Source organism: Phyllobates terribilis, unplaced genomic scaffold, assembly GCF_046119375.1.
Source record: "Phyllobates terribilis strain yellow unplaced genomic scaffold, ASM4611937v1 Scaffold_1__5_contigs__length_1240528914, whole genome shotgun sequence".
NCBI lineage: Eukaryota > Metazoa > Chordata > Amphibia > Anura > Dendrobatidae > Phyllobates > Phyllobates terribilis.
The window spans coordinates 1,209,925,696-1,209,941,249 of record NW_027362761.1 but is presented as its reverse complement, the minus strand read 5'-3'; the positions used below and the strand labels follow the sequence as shown (position 1 = coordinate 1,209,941,249).

The window sequence follows — 15,554 nt, the reverse complement described above, 5'->3', positions numbered from 1 at the left end:
TATCACTGTGCTATATGTGGTGTTACATAGGACTGCAGGTGACATCTACTACATTATCTGTACTCAGGGAGTTATCACTGTTATCTGTGGTATTACATAGGACTGCAGATGACATCTACTACATTATCTGTACTCAGGGAGTTATCACTGTGTTATCTGTGGTGTTACATAGGACTGCAGGTGACATCTACTACATTATCTGTACTCAGAGAGTTATCACTGTATTATCTGTGGTGTTACATAGGACTGCAGGTGACATCTACTACATTATCTGTACTCAGAGAGTTATCACTGTGTTATCTGTGGTGTTACATAGGACTGCAGGTGACATCTACTACATTATCTGTACTCAGGGAGTTTCACTGTGTTATCTGTGGTGTTACATAGGACTGCAGGTGACATCTCCTACATTATCTGTACTCAGAGAGTTATCACTGTGTTATCTGTGGTGTTACATAGGACTGCAGGTGACATCTACTACATTATCTGTACTCAGAGAGTTATCACTGTATTATCTGTGGTGTTACATAGGACTGCAGGTGACATCTACTACATTATCTGTACTCAGAGAGTTATCACTGTGTTATCTGTGGTGTTACATAGGACTGCAGGTGACATCTACTACATTATCTGTACTCAGAGAGTTATCACTGTGTTATCTGTGGTGTTACATAGGACTGCAGGTGACATCTACTACATTATCTGTACTCAGAGAGTTATCACTGTATTATCTGTGGTGTTACATAGGACTGCAGGTGACATCTACTACATTATCTGTACTCAGAGAGTTATCACTGTGTTATCTGTGGTGTTACATAGGACTGCAGGTGACATCTACTACATTATCTGTACTCAGGGAGTTATCACTGTGTTATCTGTGGTGTTACATAGGACTGCAGGTGACATCTACTACATTATCTGTACTCAGAGAGTTATCACTGTGTTATCTGTGGTGTTACATAGGACTGCAGGTGACATCTACTACATTATCTGTACTCGGAGAGTTATCACTGTGTTATCTGGGATGTTACATAGGACTGCAGGTGATATCTCCTACATTATCTGTACTCAGAGAGTTATCACTGTATTATCTGTGGTGTTACATAGGACTGCAGGTGACATCTACTACATTATCTGTACTCGGAGAGTTATCACTGTGTTATCTGTGGTGTTACATAGGACTGCAGATGACATCTACATTATCTGTACTCAGAGATTTATCACTGTGTTATCTGTGGTGTTACATAGGACTGCAGGTGACATCTACTACATTATCTGTACTCAGGGAGTTATCATTGTGTTATCTGTGGTGTTACATAGGACTGCAGGTGACATCTACTACATTATCTGTACTCAGGGAGTTATCACTGTGTTATCTGTGGTGTTACATAGGACTGCAGGTGACGTCTACTACATTATCTGTACTCAGAGAGTTATCACTGTTATCTGTGGTGTTACATAGGACTGCAGGTGACATCGACTACATTACCTGTACTCAGAGAGTTATCACTGTGTTATCTGTGGTGTTACATAGGACTGCAGGTGACATCTACTACATTATCTGTACTCAGGGAGTTATCACTGTGTTATCTGTGGTGTTACATAGGACTGCAGGTGACGTCTACTACATTATCTGTACTCAGAGAGTTATCACTGTTATCTGTGGTGTTACATAGGACTGCAGGTGACATCTACTACATTATCTGTACTCAGAGAGTTATCACTGTTATCTGTGGTGTTACATAGGACTGCAGGTGACATCGACTACATTATCTGTACTCAGAGAGTTATCACTGTGTTATCTGTTGTGTTACATAGGACTGCAGGTGACATCTACTACATTATCTGTACTCAGAGAGTTATCACTGTGTTATCTGTGGTGTTACATAGGACTGCAGGTGACATCTACTACATTATCTGTACTCAGAGAGTTATCACTGTGTTATCTGTGGTGTTACATAGGACTGCAGGTGACATCTACTACATTATCTGTACTCAGGGAGTTATCACTGTGTTATCTGTGGTGTTACATAGGACTGCAGGTGACATCTCCTACATTATTTGTACTCAGAGAGTTATCACTGTGTTATCTGTGGTGTTACATAGGACTGCAGGTGACATCTACTACATTATCTGTACTCAGAGAGTTATCACTGTGTTATCTGTGATGTTACATAGGACTGCAGGTGATATCTCCTACATTATCTGTACTCAGAGAGTTATCACTGTATTATCTGTGGTGTTACATAGGACTGCAGGTGACATCTACTACATTATCTGTACTCGGAGAGTTATCACTGTGTTATCTGTGGTGTTACATAGGACTGCAGATGACATCTACATTATCTGTACTCAGAGATTTATCACTGTGTTATCTGTGGTGTTACATAGGACTGCAGGTGACATCTACTACATTATCTGTACTCAGGGAGTTATCATTGTGTTATCTGTGGTGTTACATAGGACTGCAGGTGACATCTACTACATTATCTGTACTCAGGGAGTTATCACTGTGTTATCTGTGGTGTTACATAGGACTGCAGGTGACGTCTACTACATTATCTGTACTCAGAGAGTTATCACTGTGTTATCTGTGGTGTTACATAGGACTGCAGGTGACATCTATTATCTGTACTCAGAGAGTGATCACTGTGTTATCTGTGGTGTTACATAGGACTGCAGGTGACATCTACTACATTATCTGTACCCAGGGAGTTATCATTGTGTTATCTGTGGTGTTACATAGGACTGCAGGTGACATCTACTACATTATCTGTACTCAGAGAGTTATCACTGTGTTATCTGTTGTGTTACATAGGACTGCAGGTGACATCTACTACATTATCTGTACTCAGAGAGTTATCACTGTGTTATCTGTGGTGTTACATAGGACTGCAGGTGACATCTACTACATTATCTGTACTCAGAGAGTTATCACTGTGTTATCTGTGGTGTTACATAGGACTGCAGGTGACATCTACTACATTATCTGTACTCAGGGAGTTATCACTGTGTTATCTGTGGTGTTACATAGGACTGCAGGTGACATCTACTACATTATCTGTACTCAGGGAGTTATCACTGTGTTATCTGTGGTGTTACATAGGACTGCAGGTGACGTCTACTACATTATCTGTACTCAGAGAGTTATCACTGTGTTATCTGTGGTGTTACATAGGACTGCAGGTGACATCTTCTACATTATCTGTACTCAGAGAGATATCACTGTGTTATCTGTGGTGTTACATAGGACTGCAGGTGACATCTACTACATTATCTGTACTCAGAGAGGTATCACTGTTATCTGTGGTGTTACATAGGACTGCAGGTGACATTGACTACATTATCTGTACTCAGAGAGTTATCACTGTTATCTGTGGTGTTACATAGGACTGCAGGTGACATCTACTACATTATCTGTACTCAGAGAGTTATCACTGTTATCTGTGGTGTTACATAGGACTGCAGGTGACATCTACTACATTATCTGTACTCAGGGAGTTATCATTGTGTTATCTGTGGTGTTACATAGGACTGCAGGTGACATCTACTACATTATCTGTACTCAGGGAGTTATCACTGTGTTATCTGTGGTGTTACATAGGACTGCAGGTGACGTCTACTACATTATCTGTACTCAGAGAGTTATCACTGTGTTATCTGTGGTGTTACATAGGACTGCAGGTGACATCTACTACATTATCTGTACTCAGAGAGTGATCACTGTGTTATCTGTGGTGTTACATAGGACTGCAGGTGACATCTACTACATTATCTGTACTCAGAGAGTTATCATTGTGTTATCTGTGGTGTTACATAGGACTGCAGGTGACATCTACTACATTATCTGTACTCAGAGAGTTATCACTGTTATCTGTGGTGTTACATAGGACTGCAGGTGACATCGACTACATTATCTGTACTCAGAGAGTTATCATTGTGTTATCTGTGGTGTTACATAGGACTGCAGGTGACATCTACTACATTATCTGTACTCAGGGAGTTATCACTGTGTTATCTGTGGTGTTACATAGGACTGCAGGTGACATCTACTACATTATCTGTACTCAGAGAGTTATCACTGTGTTATCTGTTGTGTTACATAGGACTGCAGGTGACATCTACTACATTATCTGTACTCAGAGAGTTATCACTGTGTTATCTGTGGTGTTACATAGGACTGCAGGTGACATCTACTACATTATCTGTACTCAGGGAGTTATCACTGTGTTATCTGTGGTGTTACATAGGACTGCAGGTGACATCTACTACATTATCTGTACTCAGAGAGTTATCACTGTGTTATCTGTTGTGTTACATAGGACTGCAGGTGACATCTACTACATTATCTGTACTCAGAGAGTTATCACTGTGTTATCTGTGGTGTTACATAGGACTGCAGGTGACATCTACTACATTATCTGTACTCAGAGAGTTATCACTGTGTTATCTGTGGTGTTACATAGGACTGCAGGTGATATCTACTACATTATCTGTACTCAGGGAGTTATCACTGTGTTATCTGTGGTGTTACATAGGACTGCAGGTGACATCTACTACATTATCTGTACTCAGGGAGTTATCACTGTGTTATCTGTGGTGTTACATAGGACTGCAGGTGACGTCTACTACATTATCTGTACTCAGAGAGTTATCACTGTGTTATCTGTGGTGTTACATAGGACTGCAGGTGACATCTTCTACATTATCTGTACTCAGAGAGATATCACTGTGTTATCTGTGGTGTTACATAGGACTGCAGGTGACATCTACTACATTATCTGTACTCAGAGAGGTATCACTGTTATCTGTGGTGTTACATAGGACTGCAGGTGACATTGACTACATTATCTGTACTCAGAGAGTTATCACTGTTATCTGTGGTGTTACATAGGACTGCAGGTGACATCTACTACATTATCTGTACTCAGAGAGTTATCACTGTTATCTGTGGTGTTACATAGGACTGCAGGTGACATCTACTACATTATCTGTACTCAGGGAGTTATCATTGTGTTATCTGTGGTGTTACATAGGACTGCAGGTGACATCTACTACATTATCTGTACTCAGGGAGTTATCACTGTGTTATCTGTGGTGTTACATAGGACTGCAGGTGACGTCTACTACATTATCTGTACTCAGAGAGTTATCACTGTGTTATCTGTGGTGTTACATAGGACTGCAGGTGAAATCTACTACATTATCTGTACTCAGAGAGTGATCACTGTGTTATCTGTGGTGTTACATAGGACTGCAGGTGACATCTACTACATTATCTGTACTCAGAGAGTTATCATTGTGTTATCTGTGGTGTTACATAGGACTGCAGGTGACATCTACTACATTATCTGTACTCAGAGAGTTATCACTGTTATCTGTGGTGTTACATAGGACTGCAGGTGACATCGACTACATTATCTGTACTCAGAGAGTTATCATTGTGTTATCTGTGGTGTTACATAGGACTGCAGGTGACATCTACTACATTATCTGTACTCAGGGAGTTATCACTGTGTTATCTGTGGTGTTACATAGGACTGCAGGTGACATCTACTACATTATCTGTACTCAGAGAGTTATCACTGTGTTATCTGTGGTGTTACATAGGACTGCAGGTGACATCTACTACATTATCTGTACTCAGAGAGTTATCACTGTGTTATCTGTGGTGTTACATAGGACTGCAGGTGACATCTACTACATTATCTGTACTCAGAGTTATCACTGTGTTATCTGTGGTGTTACATAGGACTGCAGGTGACATCTACTACATTATCTGTGCTCAGAGAGTTATCACTGTGTTATCTGTGGTGTTACATAGGACTGCAGGTGACATCTACTACATTATCTGTACTCAGGGAGTTATCACTGTGTTATCTGCGGTGTTACATAGGACTGCAGGTGACATCTACTACATTATCTGTACTCAGGGAGTTATCACTGTGCTATATGTGGTGTTACATGGGACTGCAGGTGACATCTACTACATTATCTGTACTCAGGGAGTTATCACTGTGTTATCTGTGGTGTTACATAGGACTGCAGGTGACATCTACTACATTATCTGTACTCAGACAGTTATCACTGTTATCTGTGGTGTTACATAGGACTGCGGGTGACATCTACTACATTATCTGTACTCAGAGAGTTATCACTGTGTTATCTGTGGCGTTACATAGGACTGCAGGTGACATCTACTACATTATCTGTACTCAGCGAGTTATCACTGTGCTATATGTGGTGTTACATAGGACTGCATGTGACATCTACTACATTATCTGTACTCAGAGAGTTATCACTGTTATCTGTGGTGTTACATAGGACTGCAGGTGACATCTACTACATTATCTGTACTCAGAGAGTTATCACTGTGTTATCGGTGGTGTTACATAGGACTGCAGATGACATCTACTACATTATCTGTACTCAGAGAGTTATCACTGTGCTATATGTGATGTTACATAGGACTGCAGGTGACATCTACTACATTATCTGTACTCAGGGAGTTATCACTGTGTTATCTGTGGTGTTACATAGGACTGCAGGTGACATCTACTACATTATCTGTACTCAGAGAGTTATCACTGTATTATCTGTGGTGTTACATAGGACTGCAGGTGACATCTCCTACATTATCTGTACTCAGGGAGTTATCACTGTGTTATCTGTGGTGTTACATAGGACTGCAGGTGACATCTACTACATTATCTGTACTCAGAGAGTTATCACTGTATTATCTGTGGTGTTACATAGGACTGCAGGTGACATCTACTACATTATCTGTACTCAGAGAGTTATCACTGTGTTATCTGTGGTGTTACATAGGACTGCAGGTGACATCTACTACATTATCTGTACTCAGAGAGTTTTCACTGTGTTATCTGTGGTGTTACATAGGACTGCAGGTGACATCTACTACATTATCTGTACTGAGAGAGTTATCAATGTGTTATCTGTGGTGTTACATAGGACTGCAGGTGACATCTACTACATTATCTGTACTCAGAGAGTTATCACTGTGCTATATGTGATGTTACATAGGACTGCAGGTGACATCTACTACATTATCTGTACTCAGGGAGTTATCACTGTGTTATCTGTGGTGTTACATAGGACTGCAGGTGACATCTCCTACATTATCTGTACTCAGAGAGTTATCACTGTGTTATCTGTGGTGTTACATAGGACTGCAGGTGACATCTACTACATTATCTGTACTCAGAGAGTTATCACTGTATTATCTGTGGTGTTACATAGGACTGCAGGTGACATCTACTACATTATCTGTACTCAGAGAGTTATCACTGTATTATCTGTGGTGTTACATAGGACTGCAGGTGACATCTACTACATTATCTGTACTCAGAGAGTTATCACTGTGTTATCTGTGGTGTTACATAGGACTGCAGGTGACATCTACTACATTATCTGTACTCAGAGAGTTATCACTGTGTTATCTGTGGTGTTACATAGGACTGCAGGTGACATCTACTACATTATCTGTACTCAGAGAGTTATCACTGTATTATCTGTGGTGTTACATAGGACTGCAGGTGACATCTACTACATTATCTGTACTCAGAGAGTTATCACTGTGTTATCTGTGGTGTTACATAGGACTGCAGGTGACATCTACTACATTATCTGTACTCAGGGAGTTATCACTGTGTTATCTGTGGTGTTACATAGGACTGCAGGTGACGTCTACTACATTATCTGTACTCAGACAGTTATCACTGTGTTATCTGTGATGTTACATAGGACTGCAGGTGATATCTCCTACATTATCTGTACTCAGAGAGTTATCACTGTATTATCTGTGGTGTTACATAGGACTGCAGGTGACATCTACTACATTATCTGTACTCGGAGAGTTATCACTGTGTTATCTGTGGTGTTACATAGGACTGCAGATGACATCTACTACATTATCTGTACTCAGGGAGTTATCATTGTGTTATCTGTGGTGTTACATAGGACTGCAGGTGACATCTACTACATTATCTGTACTCAGGGAGTTATCACTGTGTTATCTGTGGTGTTACATAGGACTGCAGGTGACATATATTATCTGTACTCAGAGAGTGATCACTGTGTTATCTGTGGTGTTACATAGGACTGCAGGTGACATCTACTACATTATCTGTACCCAGGGAGTTATCATTGTGTTATCTGTGGTGTTACATAGGACTGCAGGTGACATCTACTACATTATCTGTACCCAGGGAGTTATCATTGTGTTATCTGTGGTGTTACATAGGACTGCAGGTGACATCTACTACATTATCTGTACTCAGAGAGTTATCACTGTTATCTGTGGTGTTACATAGGACTGCAGGTGACATCGACTACATTATCTGTACTCAGAGAGTTATCACTGTGTTATCTGTTGTGTTACATAGGACTGCAGGTGACATCTACTACATTATCTGTACTCAGAGAGTTATCACTGTGTTATCTGTGGTGTTACATAGGACTGCAGGTGACGTCTACTACATTATCTGTACTCAGAGAGTTATCACTGTGTTATCTGTGGTGTTACATAGGACTGCAGGTGACATATATTATCTGTACTCAGAGAGTGATCACTGTGTTATCTGTGGTGTTACATAGGACTGCAGGTGACATCTACTACATTATCTGTACCCAGGGAGTTATCATTGTGTTATCTGTGGTGTTACATAGGACTGCAGGTGACATCTACTACATTATCTGTACTCAGAGAGTTATCACTGTTATCTGTGGTGTTACATAGGACTGCAGGTGACATCTACTACATTATCTGTACTCAGGGAGTTATCACTGTGTTATCTGTGGTGTTACATAGGACTGCAGGTGACATCTACTACATTATCTGTACTCAGAGAGGTATCACTGTGTTATCTGTGGTGTTACATAGGACTGCAGGTGACGTCTACTACATTATCTGTACTCAGAGAGTTATCACTGTGTTATCTGTGGTGTTACATAGGACTGCAGGTGACATCTACTACATTATCTGTACTCAGAGAGTGATCACTGTGTTATCTGTGGTGTTACATAGGACTGCAGGTGACATCTACTACATTATCTGTACCCAGGGAGTTATCATTGTGTTATCTGTGGTGTTACATAGGACTGCAGGTGACATCTACTACATTATCTGTACTCAGAGAGTTATCACTGTTATCTGTGGTGTTACATAGGACTGCAGGTGAGATCGACTACATTATCTGTACTCAGAGAGTTATCACTGTGTTATCTGTGGTGTTACATAGGACTGCAGGTGACATCTACTACATTATCTGTACTCAGAGAGTTATCATTGTGTTATCTGTGGTGTTACATAGGACTGCAGGTGACATCTACTACATTATCTGTACCCAGGGAGTTATCATTGTGTTATCTGTGGTGTTACATAGGACTGCAGGTGACATCTACTACATTATCTGTACTCAGGGAGTTATCACTGTGTTATCTGTGGTGTTACATAGGACTGCAGGTGACGTCTACTACATTATCTGTACTCAGAGAGTTATCACTGTGTTATCTGTGATGTTACATAGGACTGCAGGTGATATCTTCTACATTATCTGTACTCAGGGAGTTATCACTGTGCTATCTGTGGTGTTACATAGGACTGCAGGTGACATCTACTACATTATCTGTACTCAGAGAGATATCACTGTGTTATCTGTGGTGTTACATAGGACTGCAGGTGACATCTACTACATTATCTGTACTCAGAGAGTTATCACTGTTATCTGTGGTGTTACATAGGACTGCAGGTGACATCTACTACATTATCTGTACTCAGAGAGTTATCACTGTTATCTGTGGTGTTACATAGGACTGCAGGTGACATCGACTACATTATCTGTACTCAGAGAGTTATCACTGTGTTATCTGTGGTGTTACATAGGACTGCAGGTGACATCTACTACATTATCTGTACTCAGGGAGTTATCACTGTGTTATCTGTGGTGTTACATAGGACTGCAGGTGACATCTACTACATTATCTGTACTCAGAGAGTTATCACTGTATTATCTGTGGTGTTACATAGGACTGCAGGTGACATCTACTACATTATCTGTACTCAGAGAGTTATCACTGTGTTATCTGTGGTGTTACATAGGACTGCAGGTGACATCTACTACATTATCTATATTCAGAGAGTTATCACTGTGTTATCTGTGGTGTTACATAGGACTGCAGGTGACATCTACTACATTATCTGTACTCAGAGAGTTATCAATGTGTTATCTGTGGTGTTACATAGGACTGCAGGTGACATCTACTACATTATCTGTACTGAGAGAGTTATCAATGTGTTATCTGTGGTGTTACATAGGACTGCAGGTGACATCTACTACATTATCTGTACTGAGAGAGTTATCAATGTGTTATCTGTGGTGTTACATAGGACTGCAGGTGACATCTACTACATTATCTGTACTCAGGGAGTTATCACTGTGTTATCTGTGGTGTTACATAGGACTGCAGGTGACATGTAGTACATTATCTGTACTCATGGAGTTATCACTGTGTTATCTGTGGTGTTACATAGGACTGCAGGTGACATCTACTACATTCTCTGTACTCAGGGAGTTATCACTGTTATCTGTGGTGTTACATAGGACTGAAGGTGACATCTACTACATTATCTGTACTCAGGGAGTTATCACTGTGTTATCTGTGGTGTTACATAGGACTGCAGGTGACATCTACTACATTATCTGTACTCATGGAGTTATCACTGTGTTATCTGTGGTGTTACATAGGACTGCAGGTGACATTTACTACATTATCTGTACTCAGAGAGTTATCACTGTGTTATCTGTGGTGTTACATAGGACTGCAGGTGACATCTACTACATTATCTGTACTCAGAGAGTTATCACTGTGTTATCTGTGGTGTTACATAGGACTGCAGGTGACATCTACTACATTATCTGTACTCAGGGAGTTATCACTGTGTTATCTGTGGTGTTACATAGGACTGCAGGTGACATTTACTACATTATCTGTACTCAGAGAGTTATCACTGTGTTATCTGTGGTGTTACATAGGACTGCGGGTGACATCTACTACATTATCTGTACTCAGAGAGTTATCACTGTGTTATCTGTGGTGTTACATAGGACTGCAGGTGACATCTACTACATTATCTGTACTCAGAGAGTTATCACTGTGTTATCTGTGGTGTTACATAGGACTGCAGGTGACATCTACTACATTATCTGTACAGAGAGTTATCACTGTTATCTGTGGTGTTACATAGGACTGCAGGTGACATCTACTACATTATCTGTACTCAGGGAGTTATCACTGTGTTATCTGTGGTGTTACATAGGACTGCAGGTGACATCTACTACATTATCTGTACAGAGAGTTATCACTGTTATCTGTGGTGTTACATAGGACTGCAGGTGACATCTCCTACATTATCTGTACTCAGAGAGTTATCACTGTGTTATCTGTGGTGTTACATAGGACTGCAGGTGACATCTACTACATTATCTGTACTTAAAGAGTTATCACTGTATTATCTGTGGTGTTACATAGGACTGCAGGTGACATCTACTACATTATCTGTACTCGGAGAGTTATCACTGTGTTATCTGTGGTGTTACATAGGACTGCAGGTGACATCTACTACATTCTCTGTACTCAGAGAGTTATCACTGTTATCTGTGGTGTTACATAGGACTGAAGGTGACATCTACTACATTATCTGTACTCAGGGAGTTATCACTGTGTTATCTGTGGTGTTACATAGGACTGCAGGTGACATCTACTACATTATCTGTACTCAGGGAGTTATCACTGTGTTATCTGTGGTGTTACATAGGACTGCAGGTGACATTTACTACATTATCTGTACTCAGAGAGTTATCACTGTGTTATCTGTGGTGTTACATAGGACTGCAGGTGACATCTACTACATTATCTGTACTCAGAGAGTTATCACTGTGTTATCTGTGGTGTTACATAGGACTGCAGGTGACATCTACTACATTATCTGTACTCAGGGAGTTATCACTGTGTTATCTGTGGTGTTACATAGGACTGCAGGTGACATTTACTACATTATCTGTACTCAGAGAGTTATCACTGTGTTATCTGTGGTGTTACATAGGACTGCGGGTGACATCTACTACATTATCTGTACTCAGAGAGGTATCACTGTTATCTGTGGTGTTACATAGGACTGCAGGTGACATCGACTACATTATCTGTACTCAGAGAGTTATCACTGTGTTATCTGTGGTGTTACATAGGACTGCAGGTGACATCTACTACATTATCTGTACTCAGGGAGTTATCACTGTGTTATCTGTGGTGTTACATAGGACTGCAGGTGACATCTACTACATTATCTGTACAGAGAGTTATCACTGTTATCTGTGGTGTTACATAGGACTGCAGGTGACATCTCCTACATTATCTGTACTCAGAGAGTTATCACTGTGTTATCTGTGGTGTTACATAGGACTGCAGGTGACATCTACTACATTATCTGTACAGAGAGTTATCACTGTTATCTGTGGTGTTACATAGGACTGCAGGTGACATCTCCTACATTATCTGTACTCAGAGAGTTATCACTGTATTATCTGTGGTGTTACATAGGACTGCTGGTGACATCTATTACATTATCTGTACTCAGAGAGATATCACTGTGTTATCTGTGGTGTTACATAGGACTGCAGGTGACATCTACTACATTATCTGTACTCGGAGAGTTATCACTGTGTTATCTGTGGTGTTACATAGGACTGCAGGTGACATCTACTACATTATCTGTACTGAGAGAGTTATCACTGTGTTATCTGTGGTGTTACATAGGACTGCGGGTGACATCTACTACATTATCTGTACTCAGAGAGATATCACTGTGTTATCTGTGGTGTTACATAGGACTGCAGGTGACATCTACTACATTATCTGTACTCAGGGAGTTATCACTGTGCTATATGTGGTGTTACATAGGACTGCAGGTGACATCTACTACATTATCTGTACTCAGGGAGTTATCACTGTGTTATATGTGGTGTTACATAGGACTGCAGGTGACATCTACTACATTATCTGTACTCAGCGTTATCACTGTGTTATCTGTGGTGTTACATAGGACTGCAGGTGACATCTACTACATTATCTGTACTCAGAGAGATATCACTGTGTTATCTGTGGTGTTACATAGGACTGCAGGTGACATCTACTACATTATCTGTACTCAGAGAGTTATCACTGTGTTATCTGTGGTGTTACATAGGACTGCAGGTGACATCTACTACATTATCTGTACTCAGGGAGTTATCACTGTGCTATATGTGGTGTTACATAGGACTGCAGGTGACATCTACTACATTATCTGTACTCAGCGTTATCACTGTGTTATCTGTGGTGTTACATAGGACTGCAGGTGACATCTACTACATTATCTGTACTCAGACAGTTATAACTGTGTTATCTGTGGTGTTACATAGGACTGCAGGTGACATCTACTACATTATCTGTACTCAGGGAGTTATCACTGTGTTATCTGTGGTGTTACATAGGACTGCAGGTGACATCTCCTACATTATCTGTACTCAGAGAGTTATCACTGTGTTATCTGTGGTGTTACATAGGACTGCAGGTGACATCTACTACATTATCTGTACTCAGGGAGTTATCACTGTGTTATCTGTGGTGTTACATAGGACTGCAGGTGACATCTCCTACATTATCTGTACTGAGAGAGTTATCACTGTGTTATCTGTGGTGTTACATAGGACTGCAGGTGACATCTCCTACATTATCTGTACTGAGAGAGTTATCACTGTGTTATCTGTGGTGTTACATAGGACTGCAGGTGACATCTACTACATTATCTGTACTCAGAGAGTTATCACTGTGTTATCTGTGGTGTTACATAGGACTGCAGGTGACATCTACTACATTATCTGTACTCAGGGAGTTATCATTGTGTTATCTGTGGTGTTACATAGGACTGCAGGTGACATCTCCTACATTATCTGTACTGAGAGAGTTATCACTGTGTTATCTGTGGTGTTACATAGGACTGCAGGTGACATCTACTACATTATCTGTACTCAGGGAGTTATCACTGTGTTATCTGTGGTGTTACATAGGACTGCAGGTGACATCTACTACATTATCTGTACTCAGGGAGTTATCACTGTGTTATCTGTGGAGTTACATAGGACTGCAGGTGACATCTACTACATTATCTGTACAGAGAGTTATCACTGTGTTATCTGTGGTGTTACATAGGACTGCAGGTGACATCTACTACATTATCTGTACTCAGAGAGTTATCACTGTGTTATCTGCGGTGTTACATAGGACTGCAGGTGACATCTACTACATTATCTGTACTCAGAGAGTTATCACCGTGTTATCTGTGGTGTTACATAGGACTGCAGGTGACATCTACTACATTATCTGTACTCAGGGAGGTATCACTGTGTTATCTGTGGTGTTACATAGGACTGCAGGTGACATCTACTACATTATCTGTACTCAGAGAGTTATCACCGTGTTATCTGTGGTGTTACATAGGACTGCAGGTGACATCTACTACATCATCTGTACTGAGAGTGTTATCACTGTGTTATCTGTGGTGTTACATAGGACTGCAGGTGACATCTACTACATTATCTGTACTCAGGGAGTTATCATTGTGATATCTGTGGTGTTACATAGGACTGCAGGTGACATCTACTACATTATCTGTACTCAGAGAGATATCACTGTGTTATCTGTGGTGTTACATAGGACTGCAGGTGACATCTACTACATCATCTGTACTGAGAGTGTTATCACTGTGTTATCTGTGGTGTTACATAGGACTGCAGGTGACATCTACTACATTATCTGTACTCAGGGAGTTATCATTGTGATATCTGTGGTGTTACATAGGACTGCAGGTGGCATCTACTACATTATCTGTACTCAGAGAGTTATCACTGTGCTATATGTGGTGTTACATGGGACTGCAGGTGACATCTACTACATTATCTGTACTCAGGGAGTTATCATTGTGATATCTGTGGTGTTACATAGGACTGCAGGTGATATCTACTACATTATCTGTACTCAGAGTTATCACTGTGTTATCTGTGGTGTTACATAGGACTGCAGGTGACATCTACTACATTATCTGTACTCAGAGATTTATCACTGTGTTATCTGTGGTGTTACATAGGACTGCAGGTGACATCTACTACATTATCTGTACTCAGAGAGTTATCACCGTGTTATCTGTGGTGTTACATAGGACTGCAGGTGACATCTACTACATTATCTGTACAGAGAGTTATCACTGTGTTATCTGCGGTGTTACATAGGACTGCAGGTGACATCTACTACATTATCTGTACTCAGGGAGTTATCACTGTGTTATCTGTGGTGTTACATAGGACTGCAGGTGACATCTACTACATTATCTGTACCCAGGGAGTTATCATTGTGTTATCTGTGGTGTTACATAGGACTGCAGGTGACATCTACTACATTATCTGTACTCAGAGAGTTATCACTGTTATCTGTGGTGTTAC

At 40.6% G+C, this 15,554-nt stretch overlaps 1 protein-coding gene across 1 annotated transcript in view; it reads right to left on the bottom strand.

Annotated features, from left to right (window-relative positions):
* Positions 1–15,554, bottom strand: part of CYP26B1 (cytochrome P450 family 26 subfamily B member 1) — a 215,725-nt gene that overhangs the window by 187,796 nt on the left and 12,375 nt on the right. The gene's annotated exons all lie outside the window — the stretch shown is intronic.